This window comes from Sapajus apella, unplaced genomic scaffold (assembly GCF_009761245.1).
Source record: "Sapajus apella isolate SASKATOON/1434 unplaced genomic scaffold, GSC_monkey_1.0 scaffold10, whole genome shotgun sequence".
Classification (NCBI taxonomy): domain Eukaryota; kingdom Metazoa; phylum Chordata; class Mammalia; order Primates; family Cebidae; genus Sapajus; species Sapajus apella.
Genome location: NW_022436950.1, coordinates 39,492,863 through 39,499,628, shown reverse-complemented (window position 1 = coordinate 39,499,628; position 6,766 = coordinate 39,492,863). Strand labels below are relative to the sequence as shown.

At 37.9% G+C, this 6,766-nt stretch overlaps 1 non-coding gene across 1 annotated transcript; it reads right to left on the bottom strand.

Moving 5' to 3' along the window:
* Positions 1-2,220: 2,220 nt before the first annotated feature.
* On the bottom strand, positions 2,221-2,384 carry LOC116552075. Its single transcript, XR_004269200.1, has one exon. It is a non-coding gene; the product is annotated as a U1 spliceosomal RNA (small nuclear RNA).
* Positions 2,385-6,766: the final 4,382 nt, after the last annotated feature.

The window sequence follows — 6,766 nt, the reverse complement described above, 5'->3', positions numbered from 1 at the left end:
GCCAGATAGGATATATTTTTATTTACTAAGTCTGGCAACCCTATTCCTCATCTACTTCATTTTTTGGGCTAATAATACCATCTCCCTGGCCACAGGACTAAATATGTGACCAATTCTCATTCTAACAGAGACTGGTTCACATCATGAACATACAACCCAACCAGGGCCTGAGTCATTTCTTGGGGTGAAAATATTTCCTTTGGGCTGTGGTTTCTAACCTGAGGTTTGTGGCAGCCACACTCCTTGTTATAAAATCCTGAGACCAAAAAAGCAAAGAGAAGCTGGGACAGCAGTGAACAAAAGAGACACAGTTCTCTGTAGCTTTGGGTTCCCAGTTAGAGTTTCTGAGATCCCGGTTCCTAAAGCTTTTCCTCTAGCGCAGCGTGTACCTCTTCACAGTTACAAGAATGGATAAATTCCTTTTTTCCCCATCAACCCAATCTGACTTGGGTTTCTGTTACTTGATCCTGAAAAATCTCCTGACTCATACAGAGAGAATTCTGGTTCTGGATTTTATCTTTTTCTTAAGTAACATGGTGGATTAGGGAGAGCATGCAGGAGACAGGGGCACGATGCCACGAGCAGTCTATCCCTACTATCCACTTGCAGATTTAAAAGTCATTTATGGCAAACATTGAATCCCAGCCTTCTTTTGTTCTGTTTTTGGATTGTCTTCTTTCTAGTTCCTTAGATCATACAATCAAAGGCCTTCATTTTACAGATGAAAAATCATAAACAAGAAGTTAAATTGTCTTAGCTCATATGGCTAAAACCTAGGTTTTGAATCAATTATTATTAACATTATGAAATTAATTTTAATATGAACTTAAAATAATACAAAATGAGAAAGACAACTTTTATGTCTAAAAATTGAATGTGGTCAATAGGGAAATGTAAATGCTTATATTGCTTTTATGATTATTGATTGCAGCAAATTACAGATTGGAAGGATTGATTGTCTCTTAGTCATTCTCTTGGCAGTTATGTCTGTGATTATCCTCTTTCTTCTGCTACCAGACCCTGCTTCTTTGGTGACTGGGCTGAGAACATGACCCAGCTTGGTCAGCCATAGAAACTCTGTCTTCCTGACTGCAGAGATCAGTCCAAAAATGGGTGGATCATTGAGAATGAACCAATGACTAAAGGTCAGTATAATTACACTATAATTACCCTCCTTTCCTGAGATTTTCTTTTTATGAGATGAGATGGGAAACATGTTTCCCTCCCTGGTTACTGAACTGGGAGGATGTATGTCTGGAATGCTCTGAGCCCATTTCTCTTACCATACAAGAAAAAAAAATTGTCTTTAAATAGAGAAAAAATAAAACATAAAAGAGAAGCAGAAACAAGTGAAAAACTTGGTTATTAACGACTTTCGCATCCCCAAATCTACCTATTCTGAAGCACAGATTCATCTCTGCCTTTTTGCCCTTTATTTGAGCCAAAAAAATTCTTGTTTTCCCAAAGTTATTTTGACACTTAAAACTAAAAAAAATAGTATAATTTTATTTGTGACACTACTTTTCTTTGTTGGCACAGATCATTGAAATTTGCATGCTTATCCTTGTCTGACTTATTAACAATCTGGTAAAAGCTGACAGAAAATCTAAATTCAATTTGCATTGGGGGAAAATTACATCAACCTCACATACTATCCAAAAATAAATATTAACATAGACTTTAATGTTAAAAAAACCTCTTTAATTCCATTTACAATGGCTACAAAAAACAATAAAATACTTAAGAATAAATTTAACCAAGGAGGTGACAGACTTGGATACTGAAGAAAATTTGACCAAAGAAATTGAAGAAAATGTAAACAAATGGAAAGATATTCTGTGTTCATGGATTGGAAGAATAAATATTGTTAAAACATCCACACTACCCAAAGCAACCTGCAGATTCAATGCAATCCCTATCAAAATTCCGATGTCATTTTTCATAGAAATAGAAAAAACAATTTTAAAATTCATATGAAACTACAAAAACTCACAAATAGCCAAGGCAATCATGAGCAAGAAGAATAAGCTGAAAGCATCATGCAATCTAATTTTAAACTAGACTACAAAGCCATAGTAAATAAAGTAGTATGGTTACTAGCATAACACATCAACTAATGGAACAGAATAGAGATCCCAGAAATGAACCTATGCATGTACAGTAAATTGATTTTCTTTTTATTTTATTTTTTTAAATAGATAAAAAATAAAATATTAAAGCCAGGGGAAAGTGTGAACACAGTCCCCCACCACCACGAATTATGCAATCAAGTTTCCCATATTTGGGGAAATCGCATGTGTCAGCTCATCTGGAGTGCAATGGATAAGCATCACCCTGGGAAAACCACCTTCATGAGCATGGTATCTCCCCTGCCAGATAAGTATGTAAATTGATTTTCTTAAAAAATTTTCATATGCCTACACAGGCTCAAATCAATTGATTTTTGACAAAGGTGCCATGAATGCATAATGGGAAAGAATAGTCTTTTCAATAAATGATGCTGGAAAAATTGGATATGCACATGCAGAAAAATGTAATTGGACACCTGCTTTACAGCATATACAAAAACCAACTCAAAATGAATTATCTTGCACATAAAACTAGAAACTATAAAACAAATAGAAAACATAGGAGAAAATGTGATGATATTGGTCTGGTCAATGATTTTTGGATTTGACCTTAAAAGTACAGGCAGCAAAAGCCAAAAATAGACATGAGATTTCCTCAAACTAAGAAGCTTCTACACAGCAGAGCAAATAGTTAAAAGTGTGAAGCAACAACCTAAGGTTAGGAGAAAATATTTGCAAGCCACACATGTGATAAGGGTTTAATATCCAAAATATATAAGGAACTTAGAGACAACTTAACAGCAAGAAAACAAAAACTCAATTAAGAAATGGGTGAGGAAGCTGTGTATTAGTCCATTTTCACACTGTTATGAAGAACTACCTTAGACGGGGTAGTTTATAAAGAGGTTTAATTGACTCACTGTTTCACAGGCTTAACAGGAAGCATGACTGGGAGACCTCAGGAAACTTATAGTCATGGCAGAAGGTGAAGGGGAAGGAAGCATGTCTTACCATGGTAGAGCAGGAGAGAGAGACAGAGCGAAGCAGGGAAGTGTCACACACTTTCAGCCAATCAGATCTTGAGAGAATTCACTCACTGGCATGAGAATAGCAAAGAGGAAGTCCACTCCCATGATTCAATCACCTTCCACCAATCCCTCCCACATGTGTGGATTACAATTTGCGATGAGATTTGGGTGGACACAGGGCTAAACTATATCATTCTGCCCCTGAGCCCTCCAAAATTTCATGTTCTTCTCACATTTCAAAACCAGTCACGCCTTCCCAATAGTCCAGTGACAATCTCCTAAAGTGTTAATTCATTCCAGCATTAACTCAAAAGTTCGCAGTTCAAAGTTTCACCTGAGACAAAGTAAGTACCTTTTTTGCCTATGAGCCTGTAAAATAAAAAACAAATTAGTTACTTCCAAGATACAATAGTAGTACAGGCATTGGATAAATGCTTCCATTCCAAAAGGGATAAATTGGTCAAAACAAAAAGGCTATAGGCCCCATGCAAATCCAAAAGCCAGTAGGGCAGCCATTAAATCTTAAAGCTCCAAAATAATATCCCTTGACTCCATGTCTCACATCCAAGGCATGCTGATACAAGGAGTGGCTCCCATGGCCTTGGGCAGCTCTGTCCTGTGGCTCTGAAGGTTATAGACCCTGCTTTCACAGGCTGGTGCTAAAAGCTGTGTATGGAGCCACTATTCTGAGGATTGGAGGATGTTGGCCCTCTTTTCACACTTCCTCTAGGCAGTGCCTCAGTGGGGATTCTGTGTGGGAGCTCCAACCCCACATTTCCCCATCCACACTGCCCTAGTAGAGGTTCTCCATGAGGGCTCCACCCCACAAGCAGACTTCTGCCTGGATATCCAGGCATTTTCATACATCCTCTGAAATCCAGGTAGAGGTTTCCAAACCCCAATTCTTGCCTTCTACACATCCACAGGCCCAACACCATGTGAAAGCCACCAAGGCCTGGGGCACCCTCTGAAGCCATGGTACTTTCTGAAGCCATGGCTTGAGCCATAACTTGGCCCCTTTTAGCCACAGCTGGAGCTGGAGTGGCTGAGATGCAGGATGCCACATCCTGAATCTGCATAAAGTAGTGGGGCCCTGGGCCACCATTTTTTCCTTCTAAGCCTATAGGCCTGTAATGGGAGGAGCTGCCTTGAAGATCTCTGAAATGCCCTGGAGACATTTTCCCCATTGTCTTGGCTATTAACATTCAGTTTCTAGTTGCTTATGCAAATTTCTGCAGCCTGCTTGAATTTCTTACCAGAAATTGGGTTTTTCTTACTGCATGGTCAGGCTGCAAATTTTCAAAACTTTGATGCTCTGCTTCCCTTTTAAACATAAGTTCCAATTTCAGACCATCTCTTTGTGAACACACATGACTCTATGCTGTTAGCAGCAGCCAGGCCATATCTTGAATGGTTTGCTGCTTAGAAATTTTTTCTGCCAGATATTCTAAATCATCTCTCTCAAGATCAAAGTTCCACAGACCTCTATGGCAGGGGCAAAATGCCACCAGTCTCTTTGCTAAAGCATAGTAAGAGTCACCTTTGTTCTAGTTCCCAATAAGTTCCTCATTTCTATCTCAGCCTGGACTTCATTATCCATATCACTATAGCATTTTGGTCAAAATCATTTAACAAGTCTCTATACAGTTCCACACTTTCCCACACTTTCCTGTCTTCTAAGCCCTGCAAACTGTTCCCACCTCTGCCTGTTACCCAGTTCTGAAGTTGCTGCCACATTTTCAGGTATCTTTTTAGCAGTGCCCCACTTCCAGTACCAATTTTCTGTATTAGTCTGTTTCACACTGCTATAAAGAAATACCTGAGACTGGGTAGTTTATGAAGAAAAGAGGTTTAATTGACTCACAGTTCTGCAAGCTTAATAGGAAGCATGTCTGAGAGGCCTCAGGAAACTTACAATCATGATGGAAAGAAAAGAGGAAGCAAGCACATCTTACGTTGGCAGGGCAGGAGAGAGAGAGAGAGGGAAGGCAGAAGTGCCACACACTTTCAAACAACCAGATCTCATGAGAACTCACTCATTATTACAAGAACAGCAAGGGGTAAGTCGGATTTCTGATTCAATCACCTCCCACCCGGTCCCTCCCTCAACACATGGGGATCACAATTTAAGATGAAATTTGGGTGGGGACACAGAGCCAAACCATATCAGGCTGAACAAATATTTTTCAAAAGAAGTCATAGAAATGGCCAACAGATACATGAAAAAAATGCTTAGCATCACTAATCACCAGGGAAATGCAAGTTAAAATCACGATGAGATATTATTTCACTCCTGCCAGAAAGGCTGTTGTCAAAAAGATGAAAGATACATACATGTTCATGAGGATGTGGAGCAAAGGCAACTTTTGTACACTGTCAGTGAGAATGCAAATTAGTACAGCCGTTGCGGAAACTATTATGGTGGTTTCTCAAAAAAACAACAGTAGGATTACCATATACTCCAGCAATCTCACTTCTGGGTATTTCCCCCAAAGATCTGAAGTCAGTTTAAAATCAACCTGCACCCCATGTTCTTTACAGCCCTATTTACAATAGCCAAGTTATGGAATCAACTCATGTCCATCAACAGATGAATACAGAAAGAAAATATGGTGCATATACATACGATGAAATACTATTCAGCCCTAACAAAAGAAGGGAATTCTTTCATTTGTTATAACAAGGGTGGAACTGGGAAACATTATGCTAAGTGAAGTAAGCCAGGCACAGAAAGACAAATATCACATGTTTTCACTTATACATGGAATCTAAAACAAACTCATAGAAGCAGAACAGAATGGTGGTTGCTGGGGCTGGTGGCTAGGAAGATTGAGGAGATGCTGGTCATAGGGTATAAAGCCTTAGGAAGAATAAGTAGGGTGGTTTTTTTTTTTTTTTGAGATCTATTGCATGGCTTGGTGAATATAGTTAATAATAGTATGCTATACATTTCAAAATTTCTGAGAGAGTAAATTTCAAATGTTCTTATAAAAATGGTATGTATTTCAAGTGATGGATATGTTAATTTGCTTTATTTAAGTATTCCTCATAACAATAAATCATATCACTGTCCTTCATAAATATATACAATTATAAATTGTCAATTTACAATAAAATAAAAAAGTTTCAAAATTAGGTGACAGGTACAGTACTAAATAACTCTTTAAAAAAGATAGAAGAAAATATACAGTAAGTTTTAGAAGATAATCTTAGGGTAGGAAAGACCTTCATAAGTAAATCTAAAACCCAGAAACCAGAAAGAAAAATATCAACAGATTTGACTGGGAAAACACTTAAAGCTGTTAGAATATAAAAGTTGCTATTAACAAAATCAAAGGGTAAGTGACAGAATGGAAGAATGTGTATGTAAAATACATAATTCACAGTGGGTTAATAGCCATAATATAAAAAAGTCCCTATCAGCCAATAAGTGAATACAACTCCAGAGAAAATAGACAAAATTTATAAATAGTTTGAGAAAGAAAAAAAGAGAAATGATTTTTCAATTTTCAGAAAACATTCCTTTGAAAAATGCACCCTTCTCCTGCAATACCCTTCCCTCCTTTGTTGCCTAAAGGACTCCTGTCTATTTCTCTATCTCAGGTCCTAGCAGAATCCACAGAGGTCTCCTTTGTGTGACCAGGATACCTTATATATGCATCACTTATG